This window comes from Lissotriton vulgaris, chromosome 4_1 (genome assembly GCF_964263255.1).
Source record: "Lissotriton vulgaris chromosome 4_1, aLisVul1.2, whole genome shotgun sequence".
Taxonomy (NCBI): Eukaryota; Metazoa; Chordata; class Amphibia; order Caudata; family Salamandridae; genus Lissotriton; species Lissotriton vulgaris.
Window position 1 is genome coordinate 2,010,927,260 of NC_141691.1, and position 20,317 is coordinate 2,010,947,576.

Here is a 20,317-nt window from a genome sequence, read left to right on the forward strand (position 1 = left end):
TACCACCCGCAAAAGGGCACCTCATCTCTCCATAGCCCCTTTCTCATGCATTTCATTTGTTTTAAAGCGCTGGTAAAGGATGGCTTTACAATCCACATAGGTAGTAGCCACTTTAAATACAGATCTGTCCTTTGCAGCAGGCACATTTCCCTCTGTGCTACTTTATCGCAAGTCAAAATTGCAACTAAAAACAACTCTGATCTCTCTCTCTCTAACAGGAACATTAGTCACAAAAGTTATCTCGACATTTTTACTGCTGCCTGAAATCCGGATGCACAAGGAACCGCATCAGCTGCTTTCACATCGTAAGCTACTGCTAAACACAGCGCCTCCACTTGAGGTTAGTGTGTCCCCTCCAGGTCAGTGCCCAGTGCGGCTGCACCGGTCGTACTGCCCTAAAGCCGGCTCTGGCTCTGGGTGTAAGACAGTGAGAGTCCTGTACTGATTGATTCGGTTGCAGTGCTTAATTTGTAACATAAGTGCCAGTCAGAGCCCTGCGGTCACTGCTCCTGGTGTGAGACAGTCAGAGCCCTGCGGTCTCTGCTCCTGGTGTGAGACAGTCAGAGCCCTGCGGTCTCTGCTCCTGGTGTGAGACAGTCAGAGCCCTGCGGTCACTGCTCCTGGTGTGATACAGTCAGAGCCCTGCGGTCACAGCTCCAGGTGTGAGGCAGTCAGAGCCCTGCGGTCACAGCTCCAGGTGTGAGACAGTCAGAGCCCTGCGGTCTCTGCTCCTGGTGTGAGACAGTCAGAGCCCTGCGGTCTCTGCTCCTGGTGTGAGACAGTCAGAGCCCTGCGGTCACTGCTCCTGGTGTGATACAGTCAGAGCCCTGCGGTCACAGCTCCAGGTGTGAGGCAGTCAGAGCCCTGCGGTCTCTGCTCCTGGTGTGAGACAGTCAGAGCCCTGCGGTCACTGCTCCTGGTGTGAGACAGTCAGAGCCCTGCGGTCTCTGCTCCTGGTGTGAGACAGTCAGAGCCCTGCGGTCTCTGCTCCTGGTGTGAGACAGTCAGAGCCCTGCGGTCACAGCTCCAGGTGTGAGACAGTCAGAGCCCTGCGGTCTCTGCTCCTGGTGTGAGACAGTCAGAGCCCTGCGGTCTCTGCTCCTGGTGTGAGACAGTCAGAGCCCTGCGGTCACTGCTCCTGGTGTGATACAGTCAGAGCCCTGCGGTCACAGCTCCAGGTGTGAGGCAGTCAGAGCCCTGCGGTCTCTGCTCCTGGTGTGAGACAGTCAGAGCCCTGCGGTCTCTGCTCCTGGTGTGAGACAGTCAGAGCCCTGCGGTCTCTGCTCCTGGTGTGAGACAGTCAGAGCCCTGCGGTCACAGCTCCAGGTGTGAGGCAGTCAGAGCCCTGCGGTCTCTGCTCCTGGTGTGAGACAGTCAGAGCCCTGCGGTCTCTGCTCCTGGTGTGATACAGTCAGAGCCCTGCGGTCACAGCTCCAGGTGTGAGACAGTCAGAGCCCTGCGGTCTCTGCTCCTGGTGTGAGACAGTCAGAGCCCTGCGGTCTCTGCTCCTGGTGTGAGGCAGTCAGAGCCCTGCGGTCTCTGCTCCTGGTGTGAGACAGTCAGAGCCTTGCGGTCACAGCTCCAGGTGTGAGACAGTCAGAGCCTTGCGGTCACTGCTCCAGGTGTGAGACAGTCAGAGTCCTGCGGTCACTCCTCCTGGTGTGAGACAGTCAGAGTCCTGCGGTCACTGCTCCTGGTGTGAGACAGTCAGAGTCCTGCGGTCTTTGCTCCTGGTGTGAGACAGTCAGAGCCCTGCGGTCGCTGCTCCAGGTGTGAGACAGTCAGAGCCCTGCGGTCACTGCTCCAGGTGTGAGACAGTCAGAGCCCTGCGGTCTCTGCTCCTGGTGTGAGGAAGTCAGAGCCTTGCGGTCACAGCTCCAGGTGTGAGACAGTCAGAGCCTTGCGGTCACTGCTCCAGGTGTGAGACAGTCAGAGTCCTGCGGTCACTCCACCTGGTGTGAGACAGTCAGAGTCCTGCGGTCACTGCTCCTGGTGTGAGACAGTCAGAGTCCTGCGGTCTTTGCTCCTGGTGTGAGACAGTCAGAGCCCTGCGGTCGCTGCTCCAGGTGTGAGACAGTCACAGCCCTGCGGTCACTGCTCCAGGTGTGAGACAGTCAGAGCCCTGCGGTCGCTGCTCCAGGTGTGAGACAGTCAGAGCCCTGCGGTCTCTGCTGTGAGACAGTCAGAGCCCTGCGGTCTCTGCTCCAGGTGTGAGACAGTCAGAGCCCTGCGGTCTCTGCTCCAGGTGTAGGACAGTCAGACAGTCTCACTGACATTCCTTGACAGTTCGCTTGTCGAGGCATGTCTCAGGGGAGGGGACAGGCAAGAGCCCTTCGGCGAGCCCCGGCCCTACACCACCCCCTCCCAATCCCCCCCCCCCCCCCCCCCGCCCCCCTCCACTCCACCGAGGCTGCAGACCCGACGTCAGGCTACAGGAAGCGGGGGCAATGTTCACAAACGGGAAAAGTAGTAAGAAGTTATTGTGGACATAACAGAGAAAGACGGGGGAAGGGCGAACAGAGGGGCAGCTCTTTCATCGAATCAATACAGAGGTGCACGAAGATAAGAGGAGATAAACCGACACTGGGTACCAGGGCGTGCCCACCGACCGCCCTTCATGGGAGGCGCATGTACACCGGCGCGAGGCACTACAAACAAGAACGGGTGCTCTCACTCTAAATATTATTAAATATAGCTTTAAAACTCCGCCTGCATCGACGCCATAAGAGACTTCTATAAGGTGTATTTCTAGTCTGCAAGAAATGGGGTGCACATGTTGATATGGGGCTCAAGACGCACTCGGCCGAATACATTTCAGAACCACTGTAAAATTTTACGAGATGTGTTTAAAATACAGGACTACGTTTCCTCGATCCGTGAAATCCAATTAGTAACCTTGCAAATCCCATCAACGGTGTGACCCTGCGCACAAGTGGCATTGGAGGAAAGGAAAGTCAGCCAGTGTCATTGCGCTGTACACATCCTGGCGGAGCACTGAGCCAACCTGCACATAAATCAGACTTCATTTGAGAAAAATTGCTCCCACAAATGTATCTGGCAGATTTCCCGCCTACCCTCAATCCATGTTCACCTCAGCCTATATTAGACAAAGCGCCTTGACAGTGCTGATTTGCACCAGGGAGCTATTTAGCTTCATTTTACACATAATGGGGATGTGCCATTTTGCTCTGTTTGTTTTTGCGGCAGTCGGTGCTGTTTTACGACAGCTGTCATCTACATCGACATTTAGGGCTAGATGTACCAATTTCTCACGCAGCGCAGTAGCCGCAAATGCTGCGATGCTTGAGAAGGATAACGCGGGAGAGCGCCAAATTTACTAAAATATGGCACTTTCCTCCCCTCTCCCTAGTGGTGACGCTGACATCAGCTGCCGTGCGTCACGGAGGCACCTTTGAGCCATGGTGCAAGGGTGTCGGTGTGCAGTGCAGTGCAGCAGCACACATGCGAAGTCGAAACATAAAGGAGAAAAAAAGCATTTTATCTTCATAGCGCCTGGTTGAAGGGTGTGCTGTTTTCTGACACTTAACCCCAGGGCCGGCTCTAGGGCGGTGCCACCGGTGACACCGCACCGGGTTCTGTCCTGGGGTGGGGGAGTCATTTTTGCAAGAATCTTACCATTTTAAAAGCACCTGCTGCAGCGTTCCTTCCCTCAAGCAACTTTCAAACATCAATTAAAATGTCAAGATAATTCCGGTGATTAATCGTCTTTCTGGAAAGAGACTGGAGGTTTGTCTAGAGGAAGTTTTGACTCATCCTAAGGTAGCGCAGAGGGTTAAAATGCCTGCTGCTATGCAGATAAAAGTGCATGTAATCTAAATAGGTCAGTGCATTGCTGCTTCTGTCAGAGACCCCCTTTTGTTACTTGTCTTTTGTATGTCAAAATCCTTATATCGAACATTGAGCTATTAACTGTCATCAAAGAGGTGCATGCAAACTGCAAAGTATATGTTAGCGCTATATGTTTTTTTGCCCATTCTTTGATTATCCTAATCTTACGAAAAAGGTTAATTTGGGTAGAAAATAATTCTTATTATTAAAGAGAACCCCTTACAATGAAGATACGTTTTTTCTGAATTTGTGCTTTTCCAGAATAAAAGCTCACAGTATACTACCTACCAGTATCGATGACGTGTCACTCCTACACTACACCTTGTAGTCCTGTCTGAAGTAACATTTCCTATACATTGATTAACACATGCATGATTATAATGTGTGTGTGATGTAAAGTGCAATGACACCTTACACTGGTATGAGTGGCCCAATAATACTAAATGAATCTAAGAGACAGCTGTTTCGGAGTCTTGAGGGGCACTGTTAAAGGGTGCTAGTGAGGGAATCCGTGGCAGAGGTGGTTATTGGTGAGGGGTGGTGGTGGGGCGGGGGGGGGGCCGCCACCAGACATTGTTGTACAGGGCGCCACCAGTGCTAAAGCCCGCCCTGCTAAACCTGATCTACTTTATTTTTTAAAATTAGTTTAGCGTTACAAACCTTGCGTCGTTGCTTGGGAACGCCCCTGCACCACCTATGGTACGACCCCTTGGGGCTAAGTAATGCAACGCATACGCTGCTCCTCATTACTTTCACATTATTTTCAAGGCTAAACAAGTTTAGCACTGGTAAAAAAATCGGACTAAAAGATTTTGCGCCAATTTGCGTCACTTTTGTGACGAAAAACGGCGTAGAATCTTAGTAAATCTGTTAAAATAAGCCACAGTTGCAGGACTGGCCGGACTGGGAAACCAAAGCAGCCCTGGTAAATTGTGTCACACCAACCCATATGCTGCATAGCTAGCAAGAGCAGAGAGCGAGCCTGACCACTACGAGGGGGATTGTGGGGTCTCCCCCCCCCAAGAAAATGTGGAGAAAAAAAGGCAAAAATGGTGCATTCTACAACTTTTTTAAAATTATATATTCAATTGTTTTTAAAGCATAGTAAATGATGCACTTAGAGTGCACCAGGGTTCAACAATCTTTGTTGCGGCTCTTCAGTGATTCCTTCACCATCACTCTCCAGCAGAGCCTCTCATCTCTCCATAGCCTCTCTCTCACATGTATTTGATTTGTTATATAGCACCCCTCATACCAGTGCAGGGTGTCAGAGCATTTTACATCACACACACATATATACAGAGACAATGGATCACATGTGTGTAAATCAGTGTATAGAAAATGTAACATAAGGCCAAGGGGACAATGAGGTAAAGTTTTCACATGCCATCCATACTGGTAGGCATGGTTTAAGAGTGCTTGGTCTGGAGAAGCACAAACTCAGGATTCAGAACGTAACACAGTGGTTAGAGTTTACTTTACTAATGTGAATTTATTTCTACCTAAACACACCCTTTTTAGCAAAATTACGATAATGAAAGACTGGGAAAAAGCATAATTTTCTAATCTAGATTACGATTGTGACTTATGAACTGCACAGTGATAAAAGCATCTCTGTGACAAAAGCGGTCACACACTGAACAATGCACATAAAACACTTTTCTGTGATCTGCATTGTACACGCTCTTTGCAGCAGGGATATTACCCTCTGAGCTACCTTAAATGAGTCAAAACTGCTACTAGACAAAACTTAGATCCCTCTCCAGCATGTACATTAACCCTTTCCTTGCTGCCGTCGGCCATTGGCCGACGGCAGCACTACCTCCCCAGTGCTGCCGTCGGCCAATGGCCGACGTGGCCCCACCGGCGCACGGAAACGCCCGCCCCGCGGCGGAATTACCGCCGCGGTTAACGGGTTAATCACCAGAGTTATCTTGGCACTTTTATTGTTGCCTGAAAACTGTTGGATATTCAAGTTACACTGTAGTGCTTTTAGAACTACTGCACTACTTTAAACCGGCCCCCAGTACCAAAGTGCCCCCCCACAAAGTTTTACAGCCTCCCGGGGAAATGCCCGATGCCCAGTACAGCCAGTCTGGCATTGGCTGCAGGGCCTGGACATTTCCATGAACGTGCAACACTGCTCTGTGGACAGCAGTCTCTAGGGACGGCACACCCCCTGTTCCCTACAAACCGCTCCTACTACAGACCAGTCTCTGAGCTGGAGGTTGGGGGTCACAGGAGGGCAGCACTCTGTCTCCAGGTTTAAATGAGGCCTCGCTGCTGAGATGCCAAGGGGCCTATTATGTAAAAGTAACTCAGCAAATCACCTTGCTGCATTGCGTTACAGGGACAGGGCAGGAATATGCCATATTTATTACAATATGGCGCATTCCTATTCTTTGCCCAGCGTGGGCGCAACATGGGCTGCCTAGTACCGACGTAGGCACCTTAGCACCATGATGCAAGGGTGCCTGTGATGCAGGCAGCATTGTTTTTGTGCAGGAAGGGGCACTTCCTGCACAAAAACAATCCCCGCAGCATTTTCTTCTTTCTATGTGTGCTGCAGAACGCAGCTCACATAGAAAGAGGAAGGCACGAGGAGAAATGGAGATATCGCTCCTTGATATGCCTCACCTGGGAAGGACTAGCATTTTGGCGCATTCCTAGGTCTAACAGCAATGGTAAACCTGGCAGCCTGTCAAAATCCGTGGGAGTTGCGTGGGAACACCTACGCAAAGCCCATAGAATGCCATCCTAGATGAGAGTAAAGCAACGCAGCGATTTGCACTGCGCTGCGTTACTCCTGTTTTATCAAGCCACTCAGAGTGGCCTTGCATAGCTTGAGAAATCACATGTTAGGGTTTGTCGCGCATGCACTACTTTGCGTGGTGCAAACTTGATAAATAAGGCTCTTTAGGCTTTATGAGTTAGTGTTGATGCACCTGCTTCACCGCATATTTGCTCCATTTGTAGGTCACGGGTCTGAAATCTGGTGAAACCCAACTTTCATCCTTCCGAGGTTCATGGAAAAAGTATGAAATAAGCCTTTGCGTCAAACATTGATATGGGGGATGCATTTCAGCTGAAATAGCACTAAATTATTTGGACTTCGCGCAATTTTCACAAAAGTTCTCGTAGTAATGTAAAAGCAAATTACACACATTTCTTACACTTTAGTAAATACTCATGCATCTAGAGGCAAATAAAAAGAACAATTAAATATTATTATACATTGGAAATGTTGAGAATGAATTATGATACAGCCCTCTTGCTCGAACATTCCATTGTTTGTCTTTCTGCTTCTTTCTCGCTCTATAATTTGTATCATTCCACTCTCACTGATGTTCTAATAGCTTTAAAGCCATTTTTGCCTCAGACTACAGCAGTTATCAAATGTCCCTCCTCTCCTATTATAGGCTTTTTCAAACAGATCAAGGCTATAACCAGGGCCACTGGAATTATGTGGAAGAGGAGCGTTAAATTATGTGTCAAGGCTGACTAAATTATGTGGGAAGAAAAGGCAAATTATGCAGCAAAATACAGCACATGTTTTGATAGTATATCTTCATTATTTTGTCATTTTATTTCACATGGTAATACTGTCCAGGCAAAGATTTCATCTAATTAGTATCAGTTTAGCAACCAAACACAGTAATAAGCAACTGAAAGATGACCAGTTAACCGGCACACAGACACATGTTGACACGTTTTTAGAAACTTTTTATCCATTTAAGCTAGAAATATATTTTTTGATGAAATTTGCAGATTATGCAGCAGATGGGGGATTATGAGGCAAATGTGGCATATCCATAACTAGAACATTGGAATGTGGAGCACTCAGGTGAAGACAATGGAGTGTACTGTGCTTCTACGAGCCGGTAAAGGCCTGCAACGCAACAGTCCAATGTATTCAACAAAGCCTTCTCGAAGCCCGAGGGGATTTAAACCCTCTCAGGCTCTGAGAGGCCTTTATTTAATATGTTAGAACATTCTTCCCTCTAGTGGCATAATGTTCTAATAGCATTACAACCCTTCGTAGCTGGACTATACCGTATATTAAAGTCCTGCTCTCCTTCTAAAGGCCCTCGCCTTTGGCTCGGGCCTTTAACGCTGGAGCAGGCCTTTAGTAGCCGGTATGGCCCGCTACGGCGGGCTATAAGGCTATATTATGAGAAAAAAGAAGCGGCCACAGAATTATGTAATTCCAATGGTCCTGGCAATAACTCAGGGAGAGCGCATTAACAACTGGTATCAGTGCTAGCTCTAGGGCGGTGCAACTAGTGCAATTTTATGGGTTTAAAAACACCTGCTTCAGAGTTCTTTGTGTGCCTGCCAATTTTCAGACAATAATATAAATGTCAAGATAACTGTGCTGGTTAATGTACCTGCTAGAGAGATCCAAATGTTGTCTAATAGCAGTTTTGACTCATCATAAAGTAGTGCAGAGGGTAAATGTGCCTGCTGCAAATCATGTGTAACATGCAGATCACAGAACTCTATTTTATGTGGATAGCTCAGTTGGTTACTGCTTTTGTCACAGAGATACTTTTGCAGTTAATAAGTTCCAATTGTTCCAATATAGCACAGTGAGTGATGTACCAGCATCAACAAAGGTTAGTTTTTCTAGAAATAAATTCTTATTGGTAAAGTCAACACCACCTCAGTGTTATGTTTTAACTCCTGAGTTTGTGCTTCTCCAGATCAGGCATGCTTAAAATATACTGCCTATTAGTATGGATGACACGTGGCTCCTATACCTTGTAGTCCTCATTGTCTTTCGTAACATTTCCTATACATTGATTTACACACTGTATGATTCCTTGTCTCTCTAACATGTATATGTGATGTAAAGTGCTTAGACTCTCTACATTAGTATGAGTAGTGCTATAAAGGAAAATGAATACTTCTGAGAGAGGGGTCATGGAGAGATGAGGGGCACTAGTGGAATCGGTAGTAAGGCAGTCTGTGGAGAAGGAGGTTATGGGAAAGGGGGCAACAAAGGCTGTCCCAACGGGCGCCACCAGTGCTAAAGCGAGCCCAGACTGGTATAGCCCTCAGTAGCGGGACGTAATGCTATGTTAGAACACCTGCATGTTAAGATGATGAGGGAGAACAACTTACTATTCTACCTTCAAACCTCCCGCATGGGCAGGTGTTTGACTGTGGCGTTAGGTGCGGGTGGGTTACTTTTGTAGGGCGGTGTTTATCTTAGGTCATGGTTTTAATCTGTGTTTTGTCATCTGTTTGTGCTTAAGATGTTTCCTCAGTCTGTGTTTTTGCATGCCGCCCTTCTCAGACAATAGTTCAGTCGTCCTCTTCCCCGGTCCTTTTTAGGTCTCGCCTAACAGCGCTCATATGCTGTTGCTGCGAGGGGTGCTGTAAACAGTGAAGGGCTTGGAGACTGCCCATTACTTACCGTTTGTGGTATTCATTACCACTCACATCAGCTGCCTTTCAATTGGGCAGTGGTAGTCAACTTCACTTCCTTCTCTTGCGGCGGGAGCAGGGACCAAGTACTGATGACTTCATCTAGATTAGGGTCCTGCTGCTGGCGCTGTGATTGAGGTACTATTCTTAATTTATTCTCCTTCTCCCCTTTCCTCAAGCACAGCGCCAGCAGCGGACGGCCCATCAGTATAACCATCCTTGTTACTTCTTCCTCTGTCGTGCCCCACATTCACATCTGTGTTCCATAACCCCATACCAATGCACGGTCCATGTTGCTTATTCCCTTCCCCACCTTGCTGTGTTGGACATGCCTGACCCGGCTGGCGTTTCCAGGGAAGGTGCATTCCTCTGGTGTCAGTCTCAGAGCTGACCAGGCCATCAAAAACCACCAGGAGTCCCTTTCACTTGGGCACTAGCTCTCTGCAAGGCGCCATTTAATAATTGATGATCTATTTGCTGTGTTGCTTATGCCCTGCCCGCCCCCATTGGGTTGCTAATTTCTCTTCCACCCCCTTTGTTATTCCTCATACTCACCTCCCCAACTGCCATAATGAATAAAAACACTATAACACTGCCAGTGCCCACCTCTTTATAGCACTGTTTTTTTTGGTTTTGGTTAATGTACTGTTGCCACTTCTATGATGCAATGGCGGCTTCGTGTAACCCTACTGCTCCAATTGCAAAGACAACTGAGTTCATCGTGTCCCTCCATTACATTGCAGACTCTCGAATGCAGCACTGACTGTAGCAGTGCATAGAAGCCTGGCCAGGGGCTGCTGGCTCAGCACCCCTGCATTTTGGCTTCAACTGAAGTGGATGACTTTCGTTTCCGGATGCAGAGACACAGCATAATTCACTCCCCACTAGTCTTCCTGCGGGCTCGCGGCACAAGCATTCCCCAGAAACTTACCTGTCTCACAGCATTTGTTTCTTTTTTGCCTCTGGCCGGCCACGAGTCATGGTAAATTCATTCAAGATGTTACCATGTGACATACAGCGGGAGCTGCTTGACGTCACCTTTACTCTCCCACCAGGGCTTCAGGTTATTGCAAATGTTTGTGCTATTTTCGAGTTCCCAGATTTGTTTTTAAATACAATTCATTTTTTTGTTGCTTATGGCATATTGCTTCTACAATGCCACACCCCGGCCATAATGAAAAAGATAGCTGTAACCAGTGGCGGTCGATACAAATAAAACTAGTGGGGCGGGTGGAGGGGGAGTGCAGGGAGGAATAATAAGTAAAATTTACCTGATGCTACCGGGCGCCTTGTGTCTCGCGCCTTGTCCTCCTCTGCTTCCTGCTTCAAGCAGTCCCTGGGACAGCAGCAGAGACTCCCCCTCGAATCCCTGCTCTGCTCTCAGGTTCTATTACCAAGCATAAGAACAGGGTGGGTATTGGCCTGAGTGGGCTGGTTTAACGCTCGCTCAGGCACAGAGAGTTTGTGCTGGTTCCTCAACCCGCTGTACAACACAGCTGGGTTGGAGAAGGCTAACTGTACATCTCTGTTTTCTGGCCAAACAGACATGCGCACTTAGCAGGGCACATCGCTGCGCTCCATCTGCTATGGTCCAACCAGGCCCCTCCTTTCACACGCTGGCTCAGCAAGCAGCTGAAAAATAAAACGATATTACAATATCATTTTATTTTTCAGCTGCTGGTACTGAGCCAGTGGGGCGACGCTCCTCCAACATTGCGGACGAGTTGCTGCTGGGTCCCGGCCGGCACAGGCCGCCTCATAGCGCATTTTTTCAACCATATTGGTTTTTAGGTCTCGCTGAGTCCGCGCATGCGCTGCTCTGCAAGACATTTTCTAAGCGGGTTTTAAAAGTGCTACCAAAGGCTTGGCCACCAGCTTGCAATTACACGCACAAGCAAGCGCGCCTCGCTCCGCCTCTCCAATGCTGCTCGCCACGCTCCACCCCTCCCCGACCACAGAGTGTGTCCCCGCAATCGTGATAGCTTTCACGGTCTTTCGCACGCTTGTTTTGCTATTATCACAAAGAGGTTTCTTTCATGTAACAGAAGGCTACGAAATCTACAGTTTATTCTCTTCTTGTTGTAGAATGTAATAATAAAGATTACCCTTCTTGTGCCTTTGAAAGCAACGTTTTAAAACTGCAGTAAGTCCATCAAACACATCTCTGCATTAATTTATTAAAAATATCTGGTTTCTGCATACCACTTACGCCGCTCTTACAGACCAACTTAAGGGGTTGCCGTCCCAGGAATAAATCTCAGGACTCTCGAATCATTGCAAATGTCAGCGTCAAACTACAATGTCTACATGGATTCTAAAGTATTAAACTGTGAAGGAATATAGAACACCAAATTGCTGCAGTCTACTCACAAATGATACTCTCGAAGCCGTGTGGGCGGGTAATGCAGCACCTTCGCAAGCTGCAGAACACGGGTTAACATCATGGCGGGCAAACTCAGCCTTTTAGCTTTCAGAGTTCAATAAAGGGAGTTCTGCTCAGACGGGCACCAAACACACTAGCCAAAACTGTAAACAAGCGATACCCTGCATTTAAATTGCAGAAACTGCAGCTAGCCAAGTAGCCCACTGGGTTTTCCCACAACATTACTTGAATCTCATTCAGTTCTTGTGACGTACCTAAATTCTCACTGAGATGTGCATCAGGCTTAGGAAATGTGGCCTATCAAGCTTGTTATAGATGGTTAATATACAAGTCTCTACATCGAAAGAGCATGGGCTATCCATGTGGACACTTCGAAAACGCTACATTCACTCTAAAGGTATATTGACCCTGTAGCTTGCATCAGGGACATCAGAATACAAGCATTGGCATAGCCAATAGATCTTGCTTTTGGGATCTTATCAGTATTTAGTTATGCAGCACAATATCCTTGGTGCAACAACACCTGTTGCTTAGCTAAACACTTTTAAGGTCCCAAAGGCGAGACCTATTGGCTATGCCAATGCTTGTTTGGTTTAAGAGGGCCTTCTACTCTCATGCGTGGGTGAATATTCGTTGCCTTCTTTACGCTACTGTGGCTTCCAGTAAACTGAACTGCACTTCCGGTTTTTGAAACACAATGCCGCCCGTGATTAAGGTATCCTCATTCAGGTTTCATTTTTTCTATCATCCACGGCTGCATTTCACCCGTCCACCTACTTTAATCTGCAACATGATGGCGAAAAGATCTAATGTCCTGTTGTCTTTGCCAATGCTTCTTCAGATTGACTAGCCTTCTCCCCATGGGTGTGATGTTTTACTCTCATCATCATAGCCCGTCTTCTTTCAAAGGCTGGTGTCCGGTGTCGTGACGTCACAGCCGCGCATTCACAGACGCTCGCTCACATTTTCCGCTCTCTAATGACTGCTGTGACGCAGCCCGCCCAGGGGTGGATTCATCTCATTAACATGTTCTGTGGTCGCCAATAAACGCATTCTTCGGACGCGCCTGCTGTCTCCAGGGAAGGCGCATTCTTACCCCGGTGTCAGAGTCTCGGAGCCGGCCTGGCCCTTTAAACCAACAGGAGTCCCGTCACCTGGGCCCGCTGTCCAAAGGCGCCATTGAACGATTAATAATCTATTGGTAATTTGGGGCAGTTCGCGGTTCCTGAACCCTCGCTGATGGCCCAACTTGTTTCTTGGTGGGCAGACCTTAAAGATATCCGTTATTAAGAATGGAGTCGGTGCATTTAATGGACGCACGCCTGCTCTGGGGCCTCGGGGCTTACACATGTCCCTGCTGGGTGTGGCGGCTGCCTTAAGCCGGAACTGCCCTCCCCACATGCCACATATTGTTATATCAAGTTGGGGAATAATGATAATTACTATATTTGGGGTAAATTGAAGTCACACTGGCGTAATTCGTCTAATTTCTGGAAATTCGCATTATGCTTGTTTCCCGGATTTTCGAAATGACGCCACAGCACCATGTCATGTAGTTACGCTACCTTTGAAGAAAAAGTTATAGGGGGCGGGAACCAAGAAAACCACCAGCACACAAGCGGTTGTTGTCTGTGTCAATTGTCTTATTCGCTCAATTTTTGTGTCAAAAATTGATATGGGGATGCATTTCGCGCTGAAATATAGCACTAAAGGATTTGATCACGATAATTGCCACAAAAATTCGCGTAATTAATTACGTAAAAGCAAATAACACATATTTCGCATATTCTTACAATTACTCACGGGTCTAGAGGCAAATCAGTTAATACAGGTGCTAGATAAAAATCTTCAATACTAAGGTCATACTCCTAAAGGTAGGCAGAATATATCTTGCAAACATTGTCTAGTACAGTGAAACCATCAACCTCCACCCCTCTCTCCTGACAGCCTTCCCCAGCGGTAGTGCAACATTTGGAACTCCAGGCCGGGTGTTTACAGCCAGTAGGCTGGACGGTGCTTCTGGTAGGTCTTTTGGGCCAATCCCCGCACAGGTGCATGGCATGGGCACTAAATTGGCATAACATTCTCCAGCCTTGTGAAACTGGGAATCTTTCCTCTTTTACTGACCTCCAAAATCACTAACTTTGCTGGTGAAAACATCTTTTGCACGCTCTTATTTTTAGGCGCTCACCTTCTTGGTATTGAGGCGACCCCAGCTTCTTCAGACAGAGCTGGTAAAGTCTCAAAAACATGCTGTCATCCAGGAAGGTCTACCACCAATCAGAGCAAGCCTCCTATGATGTGACGAATCAGAATGTTTACAGTGATGGATATCACTGCTATTGAAGACCTCCTTTCTGTTGTGATGTAATAATGCTCCTCCAGCTAATCAGATTCTGAGTGACATAACTTTCCCTGCTGGTTTGTTTCTCTTGTCATTATGATGTCTCACCCCCACGGCTTCCAATTGACATTGCTTGTCAAGTACTCTAAGCAATAAATATGGGTGGTATTTATGAAGCCCAAACCTAGCTGAAAGGCAGCAGTGCACTGCACACGGTCAAAGGCAAAGACGCAGTCATTGAGTGATTGAGGGGTAGCTGGTTTCTAAGATCGAAACTTTACAATTAGTGAATCAGGATGTTGTTTGTCATAGTATTAATGAATATTCTAGAAGATGTTATTGTGAGATAATTCCCCTATATTCTCATTCTACATCCGCGGCTGTGGCTCAGAATGGGGAGATTGGGAGGGGTTTGGTTATCTCACGAGAAGGCCCTCAAGAACAGTCAGTGGAAGAGTCAGCCCTGGAATAGACTTAGGCTCAGGTGTCTATATTTGCATCACTAAACAAACAAGCACTGGCTAAGCTAATAGACTTCACCTTTGGGACCAATTTCCTTTGCCAATGGGTTTTAACCATGCCTCAAAGCACTACTGGTGCATCCCCAAAACTTTTGACATGGATAGCCATGTTATTTTGTAGGCAGTGGCACCAAGCATGGACATGCCAACAAAATTAAACGGGTGGCGGGGGTGAGCACAGAAACAGTCCGAGAGATAGAGCAACAGGAAGACCGAGCTTTGGGGCACAGAAGCAAAAAGCAAGACAGAGAAACATGGAGAGGGGGAGGAGCGCGGAAGCACATGGCAAAACAGAGCAACATGAAGATGGGGGACAGAAAAGCATAGGGCGGAGACAGCTGGAAAACACACACACTTTTATAAAGTGCTTAACTAAAAATAAATAAAAAGCACCAAACAAATGAGCAGTGTAAGGACACAGTAACAGGTCCATGCTCCAGGGGAGGGACAGTCTCCTGATCGGGAAGTAAGGCACACAAAAGCCATCAAATAAGAAGCAAGCAAATGAGAGTGACAATGAATGCCGACCAATAGTAAAGAGAGTGAAGGCTCCAAGCCCACTATAAGCTGACAAAATGTCTCACAACTTAGAGTGCGCGTGCATTCATAGTCAAGACTTGAAAATCTGCATTAAGAGCCCTAGGCTAGTGTATGGTAATAAAAAACCGAGAAATACATCCACTATAACAGCTTTTGTTAGAACTGTCTCTCAAGTCTGGTACTGCACAAAAGCTGCCAATGTGCCCATTTTATGGAGAAAACCCGCTTTATGTCCTAGAGATTATCTGGCAGAGCTCGTAATAATGCGACAGTTCGTATGAGAGGAATTTTAGTTTATATTTGACTCTTTCAGTTAGAGATGAAAATCCCACAGACAGGTTATGTCCTGATTGGGTGTCATCGTTTTAAGGCAGAAAGGCTTTGAAAGTAAGGAATTTCAAATTTAGCAGGAAAGCTGAATTTCATAAAATGTGTGTTGGTGTGGGGGGATGGAGAGCCCCGGAGCATGTGGAGCGTGCATTGTAAGCAGAGGCCAACAGCATGCGTAATTTGTAAGCAGAGACAGCACGCGTTGTTTGTAAACAGAGTCAGACAAGCATGCACTATTTGTAAGAAGAGACAGCACGCGCTGTTTGTAAGCAGAGATAGACAGCACGCGCTCTTTGTAAGCAGAGAGAGGAGACAGTATGTGTGCTTGTAAGCATAGACCGACAGCATGCGTAATTTGTAAGCAGAGACATCACGCGTTGTTTGTAAGCAGAGTCAGACAGCACGCGTTGTTTGTAAGCAGAGTCAGACAGCACGCATGTTTGTAAGCAGAGAGAGGAGACAGTATGTGCTGTTTGTAGGCAGAGACAGCACGCTCTGTTTGTAAGCAGAGACAGCACGCTCTGTTTGTAAGCAGAGACAGAGTGCGCTGTTTGTAAGCAGACAGACAGCTGTTTGTAGGCAGAGACCGACAGCAAAAGTTGTTTGTAAACAGCGTCTAAAGTACTGTTTGTGACCAGAGACAGGCTACACATACTGTTGCAAGCAAAAAGAGTCATGCAGAGTCAGGCTGCACTGCTGCTTGTTAACAAAGACAGGCTGCATGACTGTTGTAAACAGAGATAGACAACACATGCTATTTGTAAGCATGGGTTACAGTGCAGTTTGTAAACAGAGACACAGACCACCGTGCTGTATGCAAGCAGAGTCAGGCTGCACTGCTGCTTTTTAACAAAGACAGGCTGCAGTGCTGTTGTAAACAGAGATAGACAACACATGCTATTTGTAAGCATGGGTTACAGTGCAGTTTGTAAACAGAGACACAGACCACCGTGCTGCATGCAAGCTGAGTCAGGCTGCACTGCTGCTTTTTAACAAAGACAGGCTGCAGTGCTGTTGTAAACAGAGATAGACAACACATGCCATTTGTAAGCATGGGCTACAGTGCAGTTTGTAAACAGAGACACAGACCACCGTGCTGTATGCAAGCAGAGTCAGGCTGCACTGCTGCTTTTTAACAAAGACAGGCTGCAGTGCTGTTGTAAACAGAGATAGACAACACATGCTATTTGTAAGCATGGGTTACAGTGCAGTTTGTAAACAAAAACAGATTGCAGCGCTGTTTGTAAGCAAGGATTTCCGTGCTGTTTGTAAACAACAACATATTGCAGTGCTGTTTGTAAGCAAGTATTTCCGTGCTGTTTGTAAACAACAACATATTGCAGTGCTGTTTGTAAGCAAGGATTTCCGTGCTGTTTGTAAGCAAAGACAGACTACACCTGCTGTTCGTAAGCAGGAGTAGATTTAATTTGCTGTTGTGCTGTCTGTCTTCTCGGGCAGTGCAGGTGCACTGATTATAAACAGAACCAGTCCTTGGAGCGTGCTGTTCACAACTAGAGACTGGTTAAACAAACTGTTTGTAACTCAGAAACAGGGCAGAGCGACACTTGCTGGGTATGAGGACAGCACCACAGTGGGATGTCACGTGTCTAGAGTATCACCAGCCGGGACCCGTCACGACTACCGACCCCCAGCCAAGATTACCCCCTCGCCAGCCAAGACTACCCACTGACAACCAGAACTACTGCAATACCTGCCAGGGCTAACACATCACACTCTAGCACGTACCATCACAAGCAAGAACCACCCCACCACCAGCCAGGAACATTCATGGCATCACTAGCTAGAACTATTGTCAACAAGGACTGTCACATCAGCAGCCTGGACTAACCCATCAGCAGCCAGGACTAACCCATCAGCAGCCAGGACTAACCCATCAGCAGCCAGGACGTACCCATCAGCAGGCAGGACTAACCCATCAGCAGCCAGGACTAACCCATCAGCAGCCAGGACTAACCCATCAGCAGGCAGGACTAACCCATCAGCAGGCAGAACTAACCCATCAGCAGCCAGGACTAACCCATCAGCAGGCAGGACTAACCCATCAGCAGGCAGGACTAACCCATCAGCAGCCAGGACTAACCCATCAGCAGGCAGGACTAACCCATCAGCAGGCAGAACTAACCCATCAGCAGGCAGGACTAACCCATCAGCAGGCAGGACTAACCCATCAGCAGCCAGGACTAACCCATCAGCAGGCAGGACTACTCCATTACCAGCCAGGATTATCACCTGCCAGGACTAACCCTTCACCAGCCAGGATTAACTCATCTCCAGCCAGGACTATCACTAGCCAGTAGTAACACATGACCAGCCCGGAATAGCCTATCACAAATCAGGACTAGCCCATCAAAAGCCAGGACTATCTCATCCTCTGCTGGGACTATCACATCACCGGACAGTACTAATACATCACTAGCCAGGACTAACCCGTCACCAGCCAGGACTGTCTCATCACCAGACAGTACTAATCCATCAGCAGCGAGGACAATCTTCATCTGAGATCAAGCCAGCACCTACAAGGATTAACACCAGCCAAGACTAGCCAATCATGAGCCAGGATTATCTCAACGCCTGCTGGGAATATCACATCACTAGACAGTACTGATCCATCAATCTTCATCCCTTTTTTGGGGCTCTGGGATGCATTAATGTTGACAGGGAACCCCAAAAGAGACAGCAGTAGCCAGTACTATCCGTTCACCTGGCCTGGGAGTGGAAAACAGAAAAAATAAATAAGGTTTAGGGTGAAAGGAAGGAAGACAAAAAGAAACACAAGAAAAAAAGATGTGAAAAAGCAGGAAAGAAACACATTGAATTAAAGAGAAGGAATGAAACACAGGAAGAAAACAAGCATGAAAGGGGATAAAGAAAAAGAAACAAACAAACCAAAGAAAGAAAGAACGAACAAGAAAGGAAGAAATAAGTTAGAAAAATTAAAACAAAAAAACAGAAAAGAAAACGAGACTGAACGAAGTACAGTGAAAAGTTGCTTGTGCCGCAGAAATCCCCCACATACCTCACAAACACGAGCGGAAAGCCTCCCGTTGCATCCACCCTCCCCCGCCAGCCCCCAGAAACACCGTTGTGTCACACAAGACCCCTTACCGTGCTCCGCAGGTGTCCCGTGTCGGTCCCGGAGCCCTCGGCTGCAGCGCTCCCAGCCTGTGTGCTCTGAGGCAATGCACCAGCTCCAGCACCAGCTCTTTCCTACTCCCCGCCTTAAATATCACACACCCCTCCCAGCCGAGTCCGTCCGGCCCTTCCCCCATAGGACCCTCCTACGTACACATGCCAACCTCCTTACACCTCCACGCAGTAGTGCCTGTGACCGCACCCTGAGGGCAGTGCCTGTCTCTGCAGCGCTTACTTCTACCGAGGAGTGCATGGCACTGAAATAGCTCGACGGGGGGGTTGTTGCCAGCTGCAACTACTTTACGGGCCACTTGCTGGAATCCAGGGCCGACGTAGCATTTCATCCCTCCAATGTGGCGAAAACCACCACCGTTCGTTCACGCCTGAAGTAAAATTCTTTGTAATCCCGGAAGCAAAACAGTCTGTGTCAGGCACTACGCGTGGCCACCGGGAATATGATTGCATGCATTGCCATTTGCCTGTGTTCAGAGTCACAGAATGCAGTGCCTGGCTCCTGCCTCCTCCACAACCAGAGAGCAGTGCCAGAATAATACAATAATGGCGTCCCCTGCCGTATCCACGGAGAGCAGTGCTGCTTCCTACCACAAACACAGACACAACAAGAAAGCGCACGCTACACGCCCAAGGAGAGCAGTACTGTCTCCCACACCCACAGAGAGCACTTCCAGCAACTTCCATCAACACACCCAGAGGCCAATGCAATGTCTACCTTCTACTTCCGACCACACTCAACCACCAACAGAGCAGTGCCTGCCTCCTACCACACACGCACTCACGGAGCATTGCCTACTTCCACACTATGCTACACACCCACAGAGAGTAATACCAACAACCGACATCAACACACTCATAGAGCGCATAGTGCCTGCCTGGCAGTCTCTACCGTATCCACAAAGAACTAAGCCTGCTTCCTACCACACAGACGCACATGCACAACAAAAGAGCACACACTCAGAGAGAGCAGTGCCTGGCCCTGTCCCCACCTTAACACACAAAAGTGCCTGCATCCTGCCACATCAGCAAAGAGGATTACCTGCTTCCTACATGCAGACATGCACATTCGCACACCCACACAATCTTATTGTTGGTTTCCTTCCTCTCAATAATAGAAAAGGTGACTTTTCAGTCCTACTATTCAATAAAGTGGAGTTGCAACATTATTTTCCTAGATATTCAAGCTTCCACACCCCATTTAATAGCTTCTTTAAGTACTCTATTCATTCTTTCAACCAGCCCATTCGCTCCAGGATAATATATGGTGCCCTTCCATGCTACACACAACACATTTTTATGAAGCCCAGCATCTATTCTGATACAAAATGCAACCAGCTTCCAAATACCAGCTCGCAGGAAATCCTTTTGTTTCAAAATCATTACCTACAGACCTGACCAGCGAGTACTTGGGAGAAATAATCTACCTATGAGGGTGACACTGACAGGTTCCCTTCAGGTCATTACAGACACTGTCTCCAGTGTAGACCAGGCCAAACAATAATTATGCTGGTGTAATTAGAGTAATTTTGGGAACATGTCTGAAATTAGCGCCATTGCACAAGATTGTGTAATTATGCCACCATTCACTATAAAATTACATCGCAGGAGTGCAGGAACAACACAAACATTTAGAGCAGCAGTTGCTAGCGTCGCCTTTTAAACGTGAAATGCATCTACATGTAAAAAATGTACACATGGACGCATTTTGTGCTAAAATATCGCACTAAATGACGGATTTAAATTTTATGTGAT

The 20,317-nt window shown here is 47.7% G+C and overlaps 1 protein-coding gene across 1 annotated transcript in view; it reads right to left on the reverse strand.

The window, feature by feature from the left end:
- Positions 1 to 18,613, reverse strand: part of EPPK1 (epiplakin 1) — a 172,636-nt gene extending 154,023 nt beyond the window's left edge. Inside the window, exon 1 of the mRNA XM_086966387.1 lies at positions 18,524 to 18,613. The gene's annotated coding sequence lies outside the window, so the exon portion shown is untranslated. The remainder of the gene's footprint in view (positions 1 to 18,523) is intronic.
- Positions 18,614 to 20,317: the final 1,704 nt, after the last annotated feature.